Genomic DNA, 24,204 nt, shown 5'->3' with positions numbered 1-24,204 from the left:
CCACAGCCCAGGGTTGTAGGGAAGAGACCCCTGTCCCTATCAACATGGGGGCTAGGTGCTTTGGGGTGGGGGGGGCAGAGTCCCACGCTGTTTTTTTTTTATTTTGGCATGGGGTTCCCCTTAAAATCCATACCAAACATGAGGGGCCTGGTATGGACTGGGGGGGGACCCCACACCGTTTTTTTTAGCAATACTGACATAAACTGATATAAACTGAAGTGCCTACTCTCCTTGCCAGCCAGTGATTTATTTATTGGAATTCAGAAGTCAGAGAGTCCCTGCGAAGAAGCCCATTTGTTCGTCATTCGACGAACAAGCAAACAGCCAATGTTCGAGTCAAACTTACGTTTGATTCGAACTCAAAGCTCATCCCTACTAGTAAAATGATCCGTCGCAACCAGGACATTACTACGCCCACCCAGGTAAGATTTGAGACACAGGAAGTCGATACACACTAACTTTATAGGTCCTTGACTTCGTAGATGGCCTATTGCAGCAGCTCTATGTGGTAAAGTCTTCCTCTGAATACACCGAGTACAAGAATGGCAATAACCTTCCACTTCTTTCCTCATGAGAGGCCAATAGAACCACTTTCTGACCAACTTGAAAGTTCGGTCCGGCCCCAAGTGTCCATGAGCATCATGAAGGGCTGTTAGGACAGTCAACCGATGCTTCTCCAGCAAGAACAAATGCTGAACCCCATCTATCTCTTCTTTAGGGCACATACGGTAGACAATCTCATCTTCCAACTTCATCTTGTCCCAGTCCTTGTAAATTACTCTGGCCCCTCTAATTGGGCTATCCAGTAAGGTTTTTGGATCTCCTAAATTTAGCGCTGCTTTCACTAGTGCACTCAGGGGGTCCTCCTTCTTATCCCTCCTCATATCTTCTTTCGTTAACTGAGGGAGCTGCAGACTTCGCACCTGAGTTAAATCACAGTAGCACCGAGGCACCCCTGCTGGAGAGACTCCCACTGCTTCAACTCCAGTAGCTTCTTTATGTCGGTACTCAACTCCTTGACATGCAGCTTGAACTCCTTCTGAGGTCAGGTGCACCCAGTCACTTTCTTCTCCATTTGAGGAATGAGGTTGTCTGGATAGGACGTCTGCCTCCAGATTCCCCTCCCCAGGTCGGTACTTTAGGCTGAACTGGAACTCTGATAAAGCAGCCAACCACCCATGTCCAGTGGCATTTAATTTAGCCGTAGTCAGCAAATAAGTTAACGGATTGTTGTCTGTCTTCAACAGGAACAAGGCTTCATACAGATAATCTCGCAGCTTGTCCACTACTGCCCACTTGAGGGCCAGAAACTCCAACTTGTGTATTGGGTAATTCTTCTCTGAAGGCATTAAACTATGGCTCACATAGGCTACACGATGTAGTCTTCCTTCATTCTTCTAATACAGCACTCCACCCATTCAGTCCCGACTGGCATCAATATGCAACTCATAGGGTTTTGCTGGGTCAGCGTAGGCCAACACAGGGGCTCTGGTAAGACTCTCCTTCAATTTCCAGAAGGCTTGCTCACATCCGGTATTCCACTGGTTTTGAATAGACTCTCTAGACCCTCTAGGTCCCTTCGAACGTGGTTCTTTGACACTCAGTTGCACACCTTCTTTGTCAGTTTCTTTTTTGTAACAACTCATTCAAAGGCTTGGCTATCTGAGCAAAATTCTTGACGAATCTTCGGTAATAGGAACAGAACCCCAAGAAAGATCGCAGTTCAGTTACCGTCCTTGGTCAGGGCCAAGTAGTAACAGCCTCTAACTTCTTGGGGTCAATAGCCACCCGGTCTGCTGAGACCACGTGCCCCAAATAGGTGACAGACATCTAATAGAACTGGTACTTTTCCATTGGCAACTTCTTCATAAAGCCTCTGGAAAACCTTCTCAAGACGAGCTTTGTGCTCTTTCAGCATTTTTCCGAACACAATAATGTCGTTCAAACATATAAGGACTTCGACCAAATTCATGTCACCCACAGTATTTTCCATTAATCTTTAAAAAGTAGCTGGGGCACCTGCCAATCCTTGTGGCATGCAGTCGAATTCAAAGAAAACCAATGGGCTAATGAAGGCAGTCTTCTCTCTATCATCAGCATGAATGGGTATCTGGTAGTAGCCACTCTTCAGGTCCAGTAGACTGAACCACTTGGCTCCTGACAGACATTGCAAGGCATCTTCAATTCTGGGAGTTATATACTGGTCAGGGATGGTCTGGCGAGTCATGGTTCGGTAGTGAATGCACATCCTGATAGTCCCATTCTTCTTCCGAACCACTACAATGGGAAAAGCATACAGGCTACGGGACTCCCTGATAACTCCAGACTTCTTCAATTCAGCCAGCTGTTCTCCAAGGTCTTCCAAATCACTCAAAGGGATCCGCCGAGCTCTCTCACGGAAGGGTTTATCCTCACTCCCCTGGATTCGATGCTGAGCGCTCTTCGCACACCCTACATCAAAATCATTCTTCAAGAAAAGTTTTCTCCACCTGGTCAACTGAGCCTTCACCCGCTCCCCCCAATAGAATAGGCGTCGAGTCTGGGGGTCTTCTCTCTGCTCACTCCCCTCTTCCGTCTGGACCAAATCCTTCAGGGTCACCGGAGTGGCAACACTCACCCGCCCCAACACCATGCGAGGTTTCAGACCGACCCGCTGCCCAGTGATCTTCCTAATTCTGACAAGAAACTTTCCCTCCAGTTCTCCACAAGGCCTTTGTGGGAACAATTTCCTGGACCAGTTCCAGACCAGTGTCTTTCCCCAGGGATTGCCTTTCAACATCACAAAGGGACCCGGCTGTTCACAGGTCAGCTTGACTGTGGCTTTCTTACATGTCCTTTCACCTGGCTGCAGCACCTGCTCCCGATTGTCCAATTGCCATAGCTTCCCCACTCCTTCAGCTGAGGCCTTCTGTTTCTGTATGACCTGCTGAAAAGCCTTCCTTAGTTGAGAGTGTACTTCTTCAACTGGTGAACCTTTTAAAGCCAAAGGGGTAAGCATTCACCTCACTAGGTCTGTATTACATAGTTACATAGTTAGTGAGGTTGAAAAAAGACATCAGTCCATCCAGTTCAACCTATGATGTGTGTGTGTGTTTGCTTTTAACCGTACATTGTATACCCCTGTATGTTGTGGTCTCTAAGGTGCCCATCTATTAGTTTTTTGAAACTATCAATGCTCCCTGCTGATACGACTGCTTGTGGAAGAGAATTCCACATCCTTACCGCTCTTACAGTGAAGAACTTCTTACGCACTTTAAGGTTAAACCGCCTGTCCTCTAGTTTTAGTGAGTGGCCACGTTTCTTATTGTATCTCCTTTCTCTGAATAGTTTGTTCCTTATGCTAGGGTCGCCAGTACAGTATTTGTACATTAATATAATATCCCCCCTCAATCGTCTCTTCTCCAGAGAGAATAGGTTCAGTGCTTGTAGTCTTTCCTCATAGCTGACGTCCTCCATTCCCCTAATTATTTTTGTTGCCCTTCTCTGGACTCTTTCCAGTTCCAGCACATCCTTCCTGAGGACCGGTGCCCAGAACTGGACAGCATACTCAAGATGTGGCCGGACCAGAGTCTTGTAGAGCTGGAGAATAATCTCTTTATTTCTGGAGTGAATCCCCTTTTTTTATACATCCCAGTATTCTGTTGGCTTTGCTTGCAGCGGCTTGGCATTGCATGCCACTGCCAAGCCTGTTGTCTACCAGTACCCCCAAGTCTTTTTCCATCCAAGACTCACCCAGAGGTTCCCCCCCTAGTGTGTAGCTTTCTTTCTGGTTTCTGCCCCCCAAGTGCATTACTTTACATTTTTCAACATTAAACCTCATCTGCCATGTAGTTGCCCACCCTGTTATTTTGTTCAGGTCCGCTTGTAAGGTTTCCACATCCTGCATAGAAGATATTGGCAGGTTTAGTTTAGTATCATCCGCAAATACTGAGATTGTACTAGATATCCCCTCCTCTAGATCATTTATGAATAAATTAAACAGGATTGGTCCCAGGACAGAACCCTGGGGGACCCCACTTTCCATACCCGCCCAATCCGAGTGCTCCCCATTAATCATCACCCTCTGGACTCTCCCCTGGAGCCAGTTCTCTATCCAGGTACTCACCTTATGGTCCATACCTATCTTCCTTAGTTTGTACAGTAAGCGTTTGTGGGGAACGGTGTCAAAGGCCTTTGCAAAGTCCAGATACACCACATCCATAATGATCAAAGAATTCTGTTTCACTCCAGGGGGTCGAGGGCACACCACCGCTAGAGCATTGAAGACCTCCATCTTTTCATCTGCTGATGGATTGAAAGCAAATTTTACAGGTATTTACCCATCATAGGGAAACTTCTGGGGTCCAAGCCCCCAAATTTCCAACTCCTCCAGCTTGCACAGTGGAATATGTTTCAGATACTTGTCATAGAAGTCTCTACATAACAGTGTCACTTGAGCTTCCGTGTCTAACAAAGCCTTATTATAGATTCCCTCCACTTGCAACGAGACCACCGGAGAGGGCACCACCAACTTCTTAGGCATCCTCCCCTCTGTGGCAGTGAATAATCTTCGCTATGTGATTGGCGCCAGCCTTTCCAGCCTATCTATTGCAGGCGTTACTGGAGTGGAACTGATGGGAGAAACTGTTCTCATTTCATATCCGGATGTGTCCCTTCCAGGGAACTCAGCAGTCTGTACTTCAAATGATTTCATGATGGGAGACCAGATCCTCTTCTTCTTCTTTCTTGATGGAGAAGATGCACTGACCCCCTTTGTCTCTTCACCCAACCCAAGCGGCCCCCCTGGTCAGCTAAATGTAGAGGGGGAGGACTGGGCAGAGAGTCCCGTCCCGCGTCTTTTTTTACCAACTTTACTAGTGCTGGAGCTCTTTTTAATCTCAGGACACTCAATTGGCTCCTTCACTGAGGTCCCCTGAAGTTTTCCACCTTCTTGGCAAAGAAGAATTTCTGCAAAGCTTTCAATAGTTTCTTCAACACTTCAGGACTAAGTCCCTACTTGGGGCATTTGGCCCAAAAATGTCCAACTTCTCCACACTCAAAACACCCCCTATCTCGGAAGGGTGAAAGATTCAACCCCTTAAGAGTCTTCTTTAGTTCTTGAATTCTCCCCTGCCCCTCCATGACTTGCATCAAGCTCTGGTACATATGAGTTTAGGCCTGTGCCACCTGGATCATTAATTCAGTGGAGCTTGGATTCTCTTCAGACTTTTTCTTTTCTCCAAGGTTTTCACAATGACCTAAATCGGTATCCACCTCACTCTCTTCATCTGAGAGACTGTTTTCCACTCGAGGTAAATGGGCAGAGGCCCTCTCTTTCTGCTCTTCACTGCTCAACAGCTCTCTGACACCTTGTTTTTTTTCTTCCAGCAAGGCCTTCTCTTCTCTCACCTCTCTCATCAACTCAGGATAGGTAGGGGTGGTTCGGACTCCTTTTGGTAACAGTTTTAGGACGATAGGGTGATTAGGCCGAGCCCCTTGCAGCTCCCTGTCCAGCCGCACTCAATCAGCATCTTTAGGGTCTATGCCCTTTTTCAACAGGATCTGGCGCAACATCTTGTCCACCCGGAAGACATAGTCAGATAGTCTCTCTCCCTTTTGCTGGTGGGTATGATTAAATTTGTACAACAGATCTGTCGTTTTTTCCACTCATCCAAAGAAGCAAACAGGGCACCTAGGTAGTCTTTAGCCATACAGTGTTTGTTGCCCATCCTCAGGTTTCTAATCACTTCAGCAGCTGGGCCCCTCAAACTCTCATTGAGCTTCGGGCACACTCTACTCTTCCACAGCCTGGGTAACCTGGCTTATTCAACTCTCAAAGTCCTCTTCTCCTGTGGGAGTGGGTAGTTGGCCAGAGAAGAACCTCAGCTGCCTGTAGCTCTGTCCAGCGCCATTTGAGCCATTCTTGACCAGGCTGTCAACTAGATGGCTCATATCTGCATAAAAAGAAGCAGGGGGAGCTCCTAGTCCATTGGCATCCCCTCTAACAGGGCCGGGACGGGCTGGTGGGGGTAGTGATTCTCCCTCTAACATCTTCTCCTCCAGCTGAAAGAACACTCCGGAATTCCCTAATTCATTGTCACCTCTTCTACCTGGAAGCATTCAGGTATGTCTTCTCACCATTCTAGCAGTACTTGGATGACATCCAACTCCTCGTGTGCTCGGGAATCCAATAAATAAGCCCTCTGATCTGGTGCAAAAGCTTTCACCCACTTCCGAATCTCCTTTTCTGTGCACTCATTCCCAACAACCTCCAGGACAATAGTCTGCTCCAATTAGGCCCCTTGGGACCATCTCCAGGCTCTGGCGATGGTCAAGTTAATGGCCCTTCCTGGAATTGGCTCGTAAAGGGGTGTACTCAGGGTTGGAGTGGCAAAGAGGATCCTGGACGAGCCCCCAAATGTAGCACGACCCCCTTGAGGACTGCTGGTTAGTGGAAGTTCCTCTGCACTCACCTGACCCTGAGGGGTATCCAACCCGCTTGGCACTATAGGTTCAGACATTTCAGAGATGTTTTTCAAAAATACACTGACACAATAAAATACAAGTTTGACTGTTTACTGAGATAAAAGTTAAATCAAACAACTTAATAAGAACAAAAAGGATTCTGTAATAATAGATACAGTATTGCAGTGTCACTCAATTAAACCCAATTACTACAAAAACGGGCTGACACTGCAAGAATAAATGCTTAATCAACTAAGTATTATATTTACTGAGTGAGAGTGACTGAAGGAATTATCAGCTTTAACTGTAAGGGCTACTATTGAATGTACAGTATCTCACAAAAGTGAGTACACCCCTAAAATTTTTGTAAATATTTTGTTATATCTTTTCATGTGACAACACCGAAGAAATTACACTTTGAGACAATGTAAAGTAGTGAATGTACAGCTTGTATACCAGTGTAAATTTGCTGTCCCCTCAAAATAACTCAACACACCATTAACCCCTTGCCGACCGCTGCACGACTATATACTGCGGCAGGCAGCCCCTCCTGGGCAAAGTGATGTATCGGTACGTCACTTGCCCACGAGCCTCTAGGGGGGCGAGCGCGCACCGCCAGAGGCACGCTCCTGCCCCCGTTTGTTCCCTGACATCCCCGCGTGAGTGACCGGCGGCTCTGATGTCCACCCTTTAAGAACTGTGAGTAATGAAGTTCCTGCTCTAGCAAGGCCTTGCAGAATCTTCGCCGGCAGTTGGAGCTCTTTATCACTCTTCAGTGTTATATTTGTAATCCAAATGTTGTGGTGTATATGAAATCCTATCTTCTGTCAGTGTATGATGGATGCAGGTTTATACTTGCGATTTCAGATGTTACCAGGCACTCTTTCACAGCAGCAACGTCCACATGTGATCATCCAGTCCCCAGGCAGACTATCTCCTCACGATGCTGCGTCACTGGGAATGTTCTGCTCTTGCTGTTCCGGTTAGTCAGTTCAGCTTTACCCGCTCTGCACATTTAGCTCAACTGCATCCGTCACCCCCCTGTGACTCCCAGCTGAGGATGGGCTCCGCTCTCTCTAGGCCGCACTCGCAGGCTTCCGTCACTGCCTGTCTCCTCCAGCACCTCTCAGACTAAACCATCCTCCACGAGTCCCAGAAGCAAGAGAGCGCATGCTCGGCCCCGCCCAGAGGTATAACCACTCTCCCATGATCCTTCACTCTCCCATAGCTCTGTGGGGTATAGTCCCTCCTGCCATCCATGTAACAATCCACCTTCCTCACCAGACTATATCTCCCACATTTCAATTTGTCCATTTCTGGGGAAAGCCGATCCTTCTTATAAACTTGTAAAGGAGCACTCAAGTTGTATTAGAACGGTAACTCGTATATAGTCATGATATATATATATATATATTATATACAGTATATATATATATATATATATATATATCTACAGTAGTCATAGCTTGGCTACACATGTTTGCTATTTTTATTTTATTTTTTAAATCTGAACCTTTAATGTCCCTGTAAGAGGATGAGTAGGAGTGTGAATACTCTACGGGCAGAGAATAGTCCAGATGGCAGTGTGATAAATTGGAACTGTTGGTCTACTACTACAAAAGTGTTGATTAGGTGGGTAAATCTACTGATGCCAGATACTTCCCTTGTCTCAGAGAGGCAATTACTGACCTTGTGTATTCCATGCAGAACTTTAGAACACAAAGGTATTTGTTTAGGAATTTTAGGTCCAGTATAGGACAAACGCCCCCATTGGGTTTTAGTACCATGAACACGTTTGTATAGAATCCTTTGAGCCTGTCAGGGAGGTCTGCAAGAGCAAAAAGAGCCTTTAAGAGCACATGCAATCAGTTAAACATGGACATTACATAGAAAATGTAAAAGTGCTGGTATATGTTGTGAGGCACTGGTTTGCACGGTTGTCGACAGTGCGTATGGGTCACCACCAACGCATGTTAGGGGCTCCAAGATTTGTTTCCGTTATGAAGAAAACAGACGTTGTTTTCTAAAATGTAATACTTTCTGGGCTGGTTTATGGAGCCTGGAGGCTTTTTAGAGTTTTGAGTGGGATAAAGCCTTCAGTCCTAGGTTCACATTTTACCTGTTAGCAAGACCTCACTAATTAGTCAGCTGTGTACAAGCCTTTATAGCTCTGAGCTGAGTGAGGCCCAAGGGCTTGCTCTATCTTTGGAATATGAAAAGAGGCTAACTACTGACAGAATGCTAAAAAGTGCTTGTGCTGTTTTGTTTTGGGGAACCCATTCGGGTTAATCAGTGGCTCAGATGAGCAGATATTTTGTTTGCCTTATGCTATGTACTTGCTGTGCAAAGCCTTTCTACGTTGAATTCTGTTGGTTTATTGCTTTGCTCAATAAAAGTGCAGGACAAACCTGGGCTGTCCCTCCTCCAACAAAAAAATGTAATATCTCATAATCTACATAATATTTTCTTTCTGTTGCATCCCTGTCTATTCGTAATTATGTATGTAGGGTAAGAAGTATGATTACAGTATGTGTAAACAAAACCCAAAAAGCAAAACTTTAACATATTGCAATTCTTTTTTATCTTCAGAATTTTTCCTCCTTCAGCATCACTTTGGCTCAGAAGCCATGAAAAATCTCCAACCCTTAGATTCAGCAGTACCCCTGCAAAATAACTGCCTAATCCCCAATTCCGCACCACGGCGTCCCTGAGAATGGACCTATACCTCCATAAGTGGTTGGCCACACAGTTTAGCTTGAAATATCCTTGTCTCCATTTCAGGCTCAGCATTATTTCTTGGAAATATTACTCCTTAACATACCGCTAAGGAATGTCACCTGAAGTACCCCATCTCTGGCTCAAAATTGCAGTCCCTGGAACTATCTCTCCCTCTACTCTCCAACTCAGCATTCCCCTAGAAAATACTGTACACCTAGCACCAGGAGTGTCTCTCTAAAATCACTGACTTGGCAACCAGTGTAATGTCCTTGGAAATATCACTGCGACTCAACTCAAAGCAGCAGGATGTCCCATTTCAATGAAATATATCTGGACATAGCTCCCTATCTCTGTCCTAACTATGCCCAAAAGACATTTACTAATATCTCTGCTGGACTTTCTCTTCCCACTAAAAGGAAGCTACGTATAAGGAAGCAGAAAGCTATGACAATGTGCTAAGAGTAGAAACCCAAAGAAACCAAAAACCTCTTCTTATCTGAATTGATATGTGATTAACTGCCATGGGTTACTGCACTCTGCACACCACTGTTGCCATTTACATTTAAAAAAAAAAAAACCTTAAAGTAAATTAAATCTAAATTTGATCTGCAGGAAATACTGAAGCAGTTACTAACTGGTTTATTGGTTGCCATGACAATGTTACTTCAATGAAGAGAAGGCTTCGGGACTGTACTAAATGCAGAAGAAGCTATCATTAATAAATAAATGTGTAAATAAATAGGTGGAAGATGTTGATAGGTCTTACACTTAACAGATCTGGATAGCAATAGATACTGTAGTCTAGAAATGATTGCACACAATCAGGTTGTACAATTTATTAGGCTCAGACAGAAAAAAATGTGTACATATCTTGAAATGAGAGTGCTCACAGGATTACATTTATGCATGAACATCGTAAGAGATTGTATAAAACAGTGACTGAATTTTAAGATTGACTTTTAAACCCTTAATTAAATGTACGTTGAATGTAGCAACAGCCACACTGTTCTGTTTTAAGAGCTGCTTTATGCATTAACGTCCTTAGATCCAGTCTGTCTAGACAGTGTGGTCACCTCCTGATTTGGCACCATCCTCAGGTAGTTTAAATCTCCAATAAGAAGAGAAAAACAAAAGAAGGATTTTCTTGGTGCTGAAACTTTGTATCAGAAAAAAAATCCTACAAACACATGTATTAATAAAATCAACAATTTCATTACAAACTTCCATTAAAAATATATTAGGGTACCAAGCCCCTAAAAAAAACATACATAATGGTTGAACAAAACATAGTAAGCTTAAAGTGAAAGTAAACCCTTCTATCTTTTTTTAGCCAAGAAAGCTGTTATCTTGGCCTCTGTTTATTCTTTATCTGCCATGATGCTGCACATGTAATCAGTTATGACACCAGCCATTGGATGGTTTGATAGTTTGGTTGAGAGCACAACCAATGTAACAGTTACAGTACATTTCGGGCAAGGTAATGTAACTGTTTTTTGAAACTGTTAAATTGATGGGTTTACTTCCAATTTAACAGCGCTCCTGAGGGAACACCAGCCTAGGATGCAGCTAGGGGTTCCCTCAGCAGCGCTGTGGAGTGGTGTGTTCCCAAACGCTTTGTTAAAGACATGTGAAGCAAATGCAAAGTGATTGGCAGTCTTTATAAGTTAATTCCACGGATGCTTCCTTTGATGCTGATTACTGCACTATCTGGGACAGATAGGCTATTGCGACTCCCTCATGGGCCTTGTTTTTTCTGGACTCCCCAGTTGGATTTTTGAATATCATTCTCATATTGTTTTCCATCCTTTGCCTTCCACGCCTCAGCAGGGGATAAGGATCAGTGTTTAGTTTCATTTATTTGAAAAAAATAAACAGCACACTGTCACATTAAAACCCGGTTGGTGGGAGCCAAAGCCCCCCTTACATCTGAGTCTGCAGAACACCTCTTACATCTGAGACCCTTTTACCCTAATGTACTCAGTCGCTTGAAGGCAGGAGTGAGAGGAGGGAGGGAGAGGCTTCAGTCGCCTACAGTGGATGGTGAGCTCACTCACCTGAGGATGGAGGCCCAGGCAGGGCACCTTTCATCTACGATGTATCTGCCAGCTGCTGGGCTTCAAATTTCCCGCCCACACATCCCTTTTCTGAGGCACAGCACACCAGGGTTTGGAATGTTGGTGGGCAGAGACAGAGGAGTAGGCAGAGGAGGAACAGATCAAGCCCTCTCTCTTCTCCTGTCCATGCAGGGGGGGGGGGAGAGTTAGAGACTGTGCTGGCTCTGGGCAGTGTGAAGGAGAGTGTCACAGACTCTCCGCTTAAACAACTGCAGCCAGCCCTCCGGATGGTTTCCCAGGGCATACCCAGCCTGTGCACATGCCTTTGCCAGCAGTTGTAGTACTCTGCTACTTGGGAAGCCATCACAGGTGTGCCCAGCCTATTGCGCGCACGCATGTGTGTACATATATATATATATATATATATATATATATATATATATATATATATAGAGAGAGAGAGAGAGAGAGAGGGGCACAGAGATAATAGCCAGCAACACGTAGGCAAGTCCAAAAAACATCTGAGGAAATCTGGAATGATTTTTGACAATGCAGTCTTGATACCTAAAACTGTCATTGTAGGCATCAAGTCACTTCTCCATATGTGGCAAAACAAGTGTAACCATTCAGTGGCGGTTTTCACTCTTGCGGCTTCGGCGACACTTTGTATGGCTAAATTCGCACTGCACCCGCACCAAAGTCGCACATGACCCTTTTTTTCAGCCGCATCAGGATCGGATCGCACAGTGGTTCACACTTGTGCGATCCGATCCTGTGCAAACTGTAAAGATCGCACTGCGATATGCAAACTGGGGGTGTCGTTAACATTTCATTGACACCCCCAGCGTATCGCATATGGCAGTGTGAACTGCCAAGGGTGCGTTTGCGATGCGGGAACAGGCTGCGAATTCGCAGCCTTCCCGCATCGCATAAGTCTGACCCGGCACTTAGAGGTAGAAGAGTGGATATGTCTCTCTTGTTGATCTGAGGAAATATTGGATAATTCTGCCTTTAGTTCTTAACTTGTGCAGTGTTTGAAGACTGGTTAAGAAGACTTAAATGAATTTCTTAGGTCCCTGACTGCTAGCAAGATTCCTGGGGTTTTGCTTGATCTATCAGCAATGTCTGCTTGGATCTTGATAGACAGATCTGTAGCTTAGCCCAACTCTCCTTTGCAGTAATGAGGAATCACAGTCTTTGGGGCTCTCACTTGGACTCTTTGTGAAGAGATGTTACAGCTTTGCAAGTGACTAGTGTGGTCTCATCAATGAGAAAACTAGCCTTAGTTTGCAGCTGCTTCACTGTGAGCAACTCAGTGGTCTTTATTGAAATAGATGCTAACTTAGAGTTGCTAGTTACACAGTCCATAAAGTACTAAACATCGGTTCTGTCGTGCAGGATCTTGCCATTGGTAGATTCCTGCTCACCTAGTGAAAGTTTTTGTTGTCCTCAGTAGTAATTTGAGATATAATTTTTACTGATGCTGCTGTATGGTATTTCTCTGATGTAGACTTGACTGCTCACAGGATGTCTTGTTGCCAGAGTGAGTATTTTCTTAAGTTCCCATGTCATGAGCTATGAATTGAATGTATTGGATTCTCTCAACCAATAGTTTTACAAGTGCACACACTGAATTAATTCTTCTTTTACTGGGGCAACTAGCGTCAATAACGACCCAACCTTGCTCGGTCCTTTGAGCATAAGGATCAATAGAAAGATCACATGTGTACTGTTTTTGTAACTTGTTGACTCTTTAAATGTATCTTACCAGCAGAAGCAAGATTTTGGCATTGTCTTATGTGTTATGTAGACATGTCTTGAAACCTTTGGGTCATACATGTATTCTATGTCATTCGGTGTTGGGATTTCCTCTCTGCCATTAGGCAGTTGATTGCACTTAATAAGTGTACGAAGTTGCATTCCTTCAGTATATTTTATGTCTGAAATTTTTTTTTTTCCAATAGGTACAATTCTTTCTGTGGTTTCTACTGCACCTGCACATGTGTACAGGGTGGAGGACAGCATTTCTCACCTCACATTTACCTTCTTGGTGCCAGAGCTTTTTTTGGTTTTCTTGCACACATTTAAAAAAAAATCATTGTAGGCCTGAATTTTAGTTTAAACCCCCAAACATAATATATTTTCCGAAAGCAGAGACCCTAAAGAATACATGTTGGTAGTCACAATTTTTTATGCTACACAATATTTGCACAATGTTTTATCAGTCACAGCAACATAAAAATACACAAATGAATTGTAGGGCACACAAATGCAATATAGTATCCAGTTTTTTGGTAAAACAGAAATGTGGATGTGCAACATCTGAAGCAAACTCCATGGTTCCTTAGGAACACCTGGGGTTTTTGAAAGGGCTTTCTTTTTAATGTATGCCACTTTCTGAGAGCCTGTGGCCTGTCATGAATGAGACAGTAGGACAGTGATCTTTCTTTGTTGTTGCTGGTAGTGGAGACCACATTTCTGGAGTCTCTGTATTTAGTGATGAAGCTTTCTCTTCTTGTAGTTGGATGGCTAGAAAGGTTAGATAAGTTGATAAATTAGACTTGGATAATTTTTAGCTCTGGCTAAATCTTTAATGAAGTCTGAAAAGAAGGAGAAGAGTCAAAAGGAGATTTGATATTCCCTATACCCTGAGCCCATTGTTGTCAATTTTATATTGGATATTATAAGGCAGTGCAGTATTCAGGTATATAAGACCTGGTAGAAGTGGGTCTTTCTTTGCGATTTTAAGCTCAAGGAGGAGATAGCTTAGTTTCATAGAACATTTGGTTGTTTCTGTTGGTCAATTTAGGAAAGTCCTGTAATCTTTTGAATAAGCAAGTTCTATCACTTTACTGCCATCAGTTTGTTCTAATCTTGTCCCTGTGAAGATAAGGCCTAGACTGGTCCATTAATATGAACAACTTCATATTAAGGTCTGACAACTGAGGACCTAACCATCTGATTAACAAATCAAGTTCTTGCATAAATGGGATGCTAAGGTCCTGGACTAATGACTCAAAGGTGGTTTTCAAGCTTCTATTGCTCTCTGGGTAATCGTCAAGCTTCATGAGGCCAGTGTTAATTAGTTCTCTGCGAATCAGGCATAGCTACCAACTGTCCCTGATTTTGAGGGATTGTCCTTCATTTGGAACAAAGTTCTCTGTCCCTCTTTACTCATTTGTCCCTCATTTTGGTCTGATCTATATAGTTATACAGTATAAAATGCACTACTTATCTATCAAAAAGTGTTTCCCAGCGCTAAACCTTTTATCCAATTTCTAAATTGCTGCATTTGTAAATTTCAAAAGCCAATATCAAGGAATAGAAGTGGTAAAAAAAACTTGTGGGTTTAACCAATCTTTTTTTTGTACAATTCTCCTTTAAGCGGGGCATATCAGGGTGTGTGTCCTTTGTTTACATACTTTTGCTAATAGGAGAATAGCAGCCCCTTATTCCCATGTCAGAAAGTTGGGCGGTATGGTCTGGTTACTTAGCGAGGTCTGATGTATAGGCTCCTGCAGGCCTTGTTCTGAAAGGTTTTCCTTCACTGTTGATGGAAGTGGTGGTATCTAATACCTGATCTTAATATGCTAGGGGAGAGAATAGAGTTGCAGGTTCAGTCCAGGTGAAGGCTTTGGTTCTGCAGGGACACATGAATTGAGATGTTAGCAACTTGGGAGATAGGGAAGTGTGCCAAACTGACCTCTGTTGTTGATTGCTGCAGCTTCTGGTGAGGAATGTACTGCAGGTCTGTGTACAGAATTCAAAGTGTGCTGTGCAACTATGTTGGCATTATTCTGGCCTAGAACAAATTGCAAGGTTTTTCTTGTAGGGCCATCTGAGGAGGACGATGTGTGGGTTTCTTCTTATTCAATAGCTTGTTCCAAAATGAAAGCTTAGCCACAGCTGCTACTTCTTTAATTTTCTTATGGAGGGCTTTAAACTGTACCTTTACCTTGCTTACAGCATTTGTTTCTGCTTCAGCCTTTGCATGAACACTTGCACTTAGTTTTTGAGCTTAAAGCGAAGTTCCACCCACATTTTTCACTCTTCAGATTGAAGCACTACTATATCTCCTTATAATGAATTGGCAATTTTTTTTTTTCTGTTCACTAACCTTATTTAGGCATCTATTTAAGAAGACTTCCTCCTTCAGAGGCCGCGGCGCTGTATGTCATTTCCAGTTTTGCATTGGCTTCTGGGAGATGTGTCATCAATCCCAGGAGGCAATGGGCATCGCTGGCTCATAGCATCACATTATTATCAAACAAGCTATCGCGCCGATCGAAACGCACCACGCTGCGCATGCGTGAGATTGCCAGGTGCATTCTGGGTAGCCAGCTTGCACGGAATACAGGAAGAGGGACACAGTGGCTTCAGATGCCCACACTGAAGATGGCCGCTGTGTGGAAGAACCACTCAAAGTAAGAAAAACATGCTGCACAAATACAATACTGGGTATAAATTACAGCATAACTTTATTACACTGCACGAGGCATGAGTATTCTAGGGGTATTTCTATTGTGAAACATAATTTTCGGCCGGAACTCCGCTTTAAGCAGTCTCTATTGGCTTCCACTGACCCAACTAATAAAATTCAAAATAATAACAACAACCTACAAAGTCATAATGATAACCCCACTTCTCTCTTAATAGTAGCCACAAACCAAACAAAAAGTGAAGACAAAGAAAACGATTAACAATGAACTTAAAAAAAATGAATAGAGTAATAAATAGTGATAAAGATCCAAAACAAGGGGGCAGTGGCCACTTGTTTGAATTTTTAACATATGTGGTCTACACTATAGCAAGGGCATTATACAATTTTTGTCAGAGCTGCACAATTTGTTTTTATCTATAGACACTTATCTGCATAGTTTTTTTTCTAAAGGTAAGCTAACCCTTTAAAGCGGAGTTCCGGCCTCAAATACCTTTTTTAACTAAAAATACCCCTATAATAATAATCCATCGCCCTTTACAGAACCGCTATTCTCATACTTACAAGGTGTACAGTATTGGATTTTAGTCAAAATCTTACTTTTAAAAAAGCTGTCTGGGCGCGGCCATCTTAGACGTGGGCATCTGAAGCTGCAGTGTAATCTGCTGTGCTTTCTTCCTGTTTACAGGGAGTGTTCTGGGAGTTCTTCCTGATTCCAGCCTCCTGGGAGTGATGACAAACAGCTCCCAGGATGCAATGCAAATGCGGAAGTGATGTCGGTGGCCAGGGCCACAGAGGGGGGAGAAGGAGGAAGTACAATCAAAAATGCCCTGAAAATAAGGTAAGGGACCCCCAAAAAAAATTGGAACTCCGCTTTAATAACTTGTTTCCATACATTATTATTTTTCTTTTTTAACTGGGTTTAGTTGTACGTAATTCTCCTCTCTTACCCATATCCGCTCTTCTTACTGGTCATCCTTTACATCTTCATCTATGTCCTGTCCTGTTACCCTGTGATCATTATCTTCTATTTCCATCCAAGCCCATGCTCGAGTTATGCCCTATCTCCTTTCTACTTTGATCACTCCCTTTTACTCCCATCCTTGACAAATCAGCTACAGTATATTACAAAAATGTGTAAAAAAAACAAGTTTATATTTTCTAGTGTTACATTTACTATTACAGAACCCACCTCCTAAATAAACATCCGCATGTAAGGAAACCTTTGGTGCATTAGGGTAAGCTAATGTGTGTTTTGCTAAGGCAGGCTTAAAAATCCCTGGGACTTGCGCTTGGCCACATTTAAACGGTGACTGCTGCACTAAATAGTAACTAAATACTTGACCACACAATTCTTTGAAAAAAAATAATAATAGTTGCGCTTCTAAAAAAAATCAATTGTGAATGTTAAAATCACATAAAACTCATTAATATCGTTCAGTATTGAATATCCACTACTGTGTGAAATTACAAACTATACAATGCAAACAATGTGCAAAAATTACATAATATACATTTCATTTAAAGTGCAAAAAATTCCATGAATGAATAAATGTAATAATCCAATAATTCATACATAAAGAATAAAAGTCCAAATAAAGTCTATCCAAGTGCAGAAAAAGTGCTCTGTGCTGAAAATGTATTTAAATAAAGTGCTTCTGTGTCACCACTGTGCTCCCTATGACAAACAGACTGCTTACCAGACCACAAGATCTCACAAAAGAGATTGAATATTCCCCGCTGGAGGACGGCTACCTGCTCCTGTCACTAGATACAGTGGTGTGTTCCACCACCCGACTCCCGCATGTCAATGTATAATGTTTTGCTAAGGCAGCTTAATTATTTTGAAAGGACTGCTAATGCTTCACACTACAGAAACACCCATTATCTTTTGTAGCACTGTCTGCTGTGTGGTGACTTCACTGACTTGTTGGGCCTCCTCTGAATACCTGCAGACAGTCACTTAGGGTACAGTTCACACATTCATCCTTACTCCCAATGGCTTATTACTCAAGAAACAGTCCAGGGGTGTTAGTTTTTAGTATTCATTGTTGAACTTGGATTAGAGAAGAAAATAGTGGGATAGTCCAACTGGAACTATTCACAGTTGATAAGGACAACTCTCACTTGGCTTCACCAGGTTACTTGTGGAAGCAGTTACGCTGCTTCAATCATACTGCCATGTGTATGGAAAGGGTTAAGTCTCCTTGCTCTTTCCCCAGCAACAGACTTGGTGAACTAGATTATCTTCAGGATACTATCTAGCATTTTCTTTACTGACACCCGTCCACTCAGGGACATAGATAAGGGGGGGTTTGAGGTGTTCAAACCCCCCCAAAGCATCCTGTCAAAAATGAAAAGCGTCTCTGCCCTGCTGCCTCTCATGGCACCAGCACAGCAGAGAACATGCAATGTAGCAGTGCTGCTGCTGAGGAGCTGAGCCTCCCTCTCTCCCTTTCCTGCTTGCTGTCTGAGAGACTGACATCACATACCACTTACCGCTGCTGTGCTGCCATAGGGGTAGGTGAGACTGTGGCAACTGGCAAAGTTTTTCACTAAACACTGAGTTAGTGGGTTACCATTTTCCACTGCTTGGTTGGTACTGACAGTCCAGCCTGGCACTGTCAGCCATGTTGTGGTGCTGACTGCAGAGCCAGAGGGCTGAGGGGTTATCAGGCACAACAACATGGCTGCCAGAGCCAGGCTTGACTGTTTGCTGGCCTCAGTGCCCTGGCCCTTTTTTAATTGTGTTATAAAGGCATTAATAAGCCCTGGTTCACACTAGGATGTGGTGCAGAAAACCCGCAACGCATATCCCACACAAGGCTGCCTTTAACGCAGGGCAAAAGGGGCAGCTGCCCTGAACCCAGCTCCAATCATTGTTGTTTAGCGCAAAGCAGCTGCCCCTTGAGCCTGCACTGCCTGTAAAAAAGATAGCGGTCAAATGCTAATGGGGCGGAGTTGGACTTGAGCTGTCCGGCCGCACAACGGGCCTGGGAGGATGAGTGCCTGGCTGTAATGTTCTGGTACCTTTGGTACCCTAATTCCACTTTCCTTAGTGTATGCGCCCCACCATTCTCTTTTGGTAAGGTGCGCATACACCTTTAAGACCGATGCTGTCATCATTGAGCGCCGCAGGAGCGGCTATTTCAACCGCCGGCGGTCTCACTAACATTGTTCGTTCAACGCCGCATAACCTGCCTTGAAGCTCACATGCTTGCAAGCATACCTCGCTGTCGGAACCTCACTGCTGATCCCTGTATCCCGCTACCGGATCACCCGCTCATACCGAACCTCTCTACTACTGCTTGCTACTAGTGATAAGTACCCCGCAGGGGAATCCTCCATAAACCTTCATACGAAAGCTTACACTATCTAGCTCTGCATACTAAGGACTGTTACTATCATCTGCACTATCTAGATTGCTAGCTCTTGAGCCTACTAACATCTATCCTTGCACTGGGTTAGTCTCTCCTGTATGTCATCTGCTATCCTATCATCTACTACCATACATGATTGCTAACCTATCTGCATCCTACCTGTTACCATCTCATTCTCAAGAACATTCCTCTCAAGTGTCTGTCAACTATTGTCTCTACTTAAACCTGTCTCTTCAGCCTATCACCACTATACTACTATATACATAGATCACTCCAGGAACATCTTATTGAGTGTGTATATTTGTATGCTGAATCAGAGACTATCCACAGTGATGAGTCTTGGGAGTTGGGATTGGTATCTCAGCGTTTCTCTACATGACTACTGAGTGGAGTATTTCGGCAGCTGCAAATCCACATTGTTCAGAAAACGCAGGAGCGTTACAGATTGAACGAACCTTAAAATGGATTCAGCAGAATTAACCACTCAGGTGACACAATTAAAACAACAAGTAACTGCGTTAATACACGCACTTACTGAATTAAAAGAAGTCAATCAGGCTCTGACGCAGCAGGTAACCAGGCTGTCACAACTTGCCGCTGCTCAGCACCCTGAACCCAAAATAAATCCTCCTTTAGTATTTACAGGCGATCGCAAAAAATTTCGTGAATTCAAAAACGCATGTGAGTTACTTTTCTTGCTAAAACCTCGTACCTACCTTACTGATCATATCAAGGTTTGCACTATTATTTCTTACCTAACAGGCGATCCACGGGCCTGGGCAGACTCTCTCTTTGAGAAAAACGATCAGCTTCTCAACTCCTACGCTTTATTTCTAGCGGAACTTGCTAGTCTATATGATGACCCCAATAGGCAGAGTACTGCCGATCTTCAATTGAGGTCCTTAAAACAAGGTAGGAGACCTGTGGAAGACTTTGTGGCGGAGTTCAAGAGATGGACCCTTGATTCAGGGTGGAATGATGCATCTCTGAGAACTCAATTTAGACTTGGCCTATCAGAGGCCGTTAAAGACGAGCTCGCCCGAGCGGATTTGCCGAAAACCCTGGATGCTTTGATACAACTCAGTATCACCATAGATAGAAGGCTACGAGAAAGAAAGGCTGAAAAAATGGGAATGCCATTATCCAGTTCTTCTCAGATTTCGGCCGTTGACCCTACTCCTATGGAGGTAGGAACCATACACCACCTCTATCAACTACTGAAAGAGCCAAGAGACGATCTAGTAATCTCTGCTTGTACTGTGCATGATATCACATGATAAACGTCTGTCCCCTTGTCTACAAAAAAAAGGGTGAGTGTTCATATGTCCTCCTAGGGGGATTGACAACTTCAATTACTAACCCTTACCTTTTTGTTCGCTTGACATTGCAGTGGGACCAGACCAGGATTACTACTAAGGCCATGATCGACACAGGATATTGTGGAAATTATATCGACATACGTTTTGCTGTTTTAAATAAAGTCCCTATTATTTCTAAACCTAAACCTGTCTCAGTGAGTCTTATTAACGGTATTCCTTTATCTTCTGGCCCGATCACTGATCAGACACAAGCACTCCTAGTCACCACTAACGAGTCTCATATGGAGACCACCACCTTCGACCTAATACCTTCACCCCACTTTCCCATTGTTTTGGGACTTCCCTGGTTACACACACATCAACCAACCATAGATTGGAAGAAACGGACCCTGGCCTTCCTCTCTTGCTATTGCGAGGGTATGTGTAACCTCCCGTCTCATGGAAAGATCCTGTCTGTGGTGTCAGATGAGATTGCACCACTATGCTATCAGGATCTATCCGAGGTTTTTCTTGAGAAAAATGCTCAAGTACTGCCTGCCCATAGGGATTATGATTGTACTATTGATCTACTCCCAAATAGCAAATTGCCGTTTGGTCATGTTTATCCTCTTTCGCAGGATGAACTTTCCCATCTCAAGGAATACTTGGATGAGAATTTGACAAAAGGTTTTATTAGACCTTCCACTTCTTCCACAGCAGCAGGACTCTTTTTTGTCCGCAATAAGGACTCAAGTCTCAGGCCTATTATCGACTATAGGCAATTGAACGCCATTACAATAAAAGATCGCTATCCTCTACCGCTTATCCCTGAACTCATTGAGCAAGTGCGTGGAGCTACCTATTTTTCAAAATTGGACCTGAAAGGGGCATACAATCTAATCCGAATCCGTGATGGAGATGAGTGGAAGACAGCATTCAGAACCAGATACGGTTTGTTCGAATATCTTGTAATGCCATTCGGGCTATGTAACGCTCCCGCAGCTTTCCAACGATTTATAAACAATATCTTTAGAGACTTACTTGATGTCTGTGTTGTGGTATATCTGGACGATATACTTATTTATTCACGATCCTTGTCTGAACATATAAAACATGTAAGACTTGTGTTATCCAGATTGCTTGCACACAACCTATACGTGAAACTAAAAAAATGCTTATTTCATAAAGAAGAAGTACTATTCCTAGGATACATCATATCCAAAACAGGAATCAAGATGGATATGAGTAAGATATCCTGTATTCAGGATTGGCCTATACCAACCACCCGCAAAGCACTACAGCGATTCCTTGGATTTTCAAACTTCTATAGGAAGTTCATCAAGAACTTCTCTGCCATTGTGAGACCCCTCACACAACTCACGAGTATTAAGAGACCATTCAAATGGTCAGATGAAGCAAATGAAGCTTTTCACTTGTTAAAGGCAAGTTTTACCTCTGCTCCCATATTACGCCATCCAGACCCATCCCTCCAATACATTCTGGAAGTAGATGCGTCAAACATGGCAGTAGGAGCAATACTCTCCCAACGACCAACTAATACTTCACCACTCCATCCAGTCGCCTTCTTCTCTAAATCTTTAAGCAGTCCAGAGGTAAATTACCCAGTGGGTGAAAAGGAACTGCTTGCTATAAAACTGGCTCTGGAGAATTGGCGACATCTACTTGAAGGCACCCGATTACCAATACTCATATATACAGATCATAAAAATCTTCAATATCTTCAGACTAACAAAACCCTCTCCCACCGGCAGGTACGATGGTCACTATTCTTCCTAAGGTTTAACTTTCTAGTGACCTATACACCTGCAGACAAGAATAAAAAAGCGGATGCGCTATCACGACTAACTGAAGATAATTACTTCGAAATCCCTTCCGTTCCTATAATACCCTACAAGCGTATTATTGGGGTTGTCCGTTCCTTGAAGGAAGAGGTTCTGCACAGTATAAGTTTGGATTCACCCCCACCACAACTAAGTACTGATGCAGAAGGCTTCCTCTACTACAACGACAAACTTTACATACCCCCTACCATGCTCACCAACATCTTGGAATTGTCGCATGATGTGCCTATGGCAGGACATATGGGTATGACAAAGACTCTTAATTTGCTTACCAGGCAGTTCTGGTGGCCTGACATGAAGACATCTATACAGAAATTCGTCTCTTCATGCAACGTCTGTGCCAGGTCCAAAATAGACACTACAAAACCATCTGGTCTACTATGCAGTCTACCAATACCCCAGACTCCATGGGAAGTTGTGTCCTTGGACTTTATAGTAGAACTACCTCCTTCCAAAGTATTTAATACCATCTTGGTGTCAGTGGACCATCTGACAAAAATGGCACATTTCGTTGCTATTCGCAGACTACCTTCGTCCAAACAAACAGCGGAACTACTGATGAAACATGTCTTTAAGTTACATGGTATTCCGAAAACTCTTTTGTCTGACCGTGGATCGCAATTCATCTCCAAGTTCTGGCAAGAACTATGTCACATACTACGAATTGAGCGGAAGCTCACTTCTCCCTACCATCCTCAGACCAACGGACAGACTGAAAGAGTCAACCAGTGCATCGAGCAATATTTACGTTGTTACACATCATACCAACAGGATGATTGGGTGGATCTCCTCCCTCTGGCAGAATTTGCCTACAACAACGCAACCCACAGTACGACCAAACAGAGTCCGTTCTACTTGAACTATGGGTTTCATCCCACTATTCTTCCACCACGCATCCTTCCTTCAAATAACCCAGTAGCCTCAGACTATCTTACCCAAATAAAGGACTCTCTGGGTTTACTTAATACTACCATCTCACACGCTCATAGTCAACAAAAGAAGTACTATGATCTTCGTAGAAGACCTTCTCCTCAGTATGCTATTGGGGACCTCGTTTGGCTCTCAACAAAAAACTTAAGATTAAAGATCCCTAGTAAAAAGCTTGGGCCTCTGTTCTTGGGACCTTTCCCAATCAGGAAACTTATTGGAAAAGCTGCAGTACAGCTCACATTACCAACAGACCTCAAAATACATCCCATCTTCCATGTGTCGCTACTGAAGCCCCATGTTCCTGACCAAGGAATAAGGCCTACTATCCCACCTCCACCTCCTGTACAAGTTGATGGTGGAGAAGAATATGAGATAAAAGAGATTCTGGATTCTCGTATCCACAGAAGAAGACTCCAATATCTAGTCCGATGGAAGAACTATGGGCCCCAAGATGACACCTGGCTAAATACCTCTGACATACATGCCCCTAGACTAATTCGCAATTTTCACGCGAAATACCCGGAAAAAACAGCTCCAGAGGCCTTCAGGAGCCGGCCTTAAGGGGGGGGTACTGTAATGTTCTGGTACCTTTGGTACCCTAATTCCACTTTCCTTAGTGTATGCGCCCCACCATTCTCTTTTGGTAAGGTGCGCATACACCTTTAAGACCGATGCTGTCATCATTGAGCGCCACAGGAGCGGCTATTTCAACCGCCGGCGGTCTCACTAACATTGTTCGTTCAACGCCGCATAACCTGCCTTGAAGCTCACATGCTTGCAAGCATACCTCGCTGTCGGAACCTCGCTGCTGATCCCTGTATCCCGCTACCGGATCACCCGCTCATACCGAACCTCTCTACTACTGCTTGCTACTAGTGATAAGTACCCCGCAGGGGAATCCTCCATAAACCTTCATACTAAAGCTTACACTATCTAGCTCTGCATACTAAGGACTGTTACTATCATCTGCACTATCTAGATTGCTAGCTCTTGAGCCTACTAACATCTATCCTTGCACTGGGTTAGTCTCTCCTGTATGTCATCTGCTATCCTATCATCTACTACCATACATGATTGCTA

This window comes from Pelophylax lessonae (genome assembly GCF_965119305.1).
Source record: "Pelophylax lessonae genome assembly, chromosome: 1".
NCBI classification, from domain to species: Eukaryota; Metazoa; Chordata; class Amphibia; order Anura; family Ranidae; genus Pelophylax; species Pelophylax lessonae.
This window is presented reverse-complemented; position numbering follows the sequence as displayed.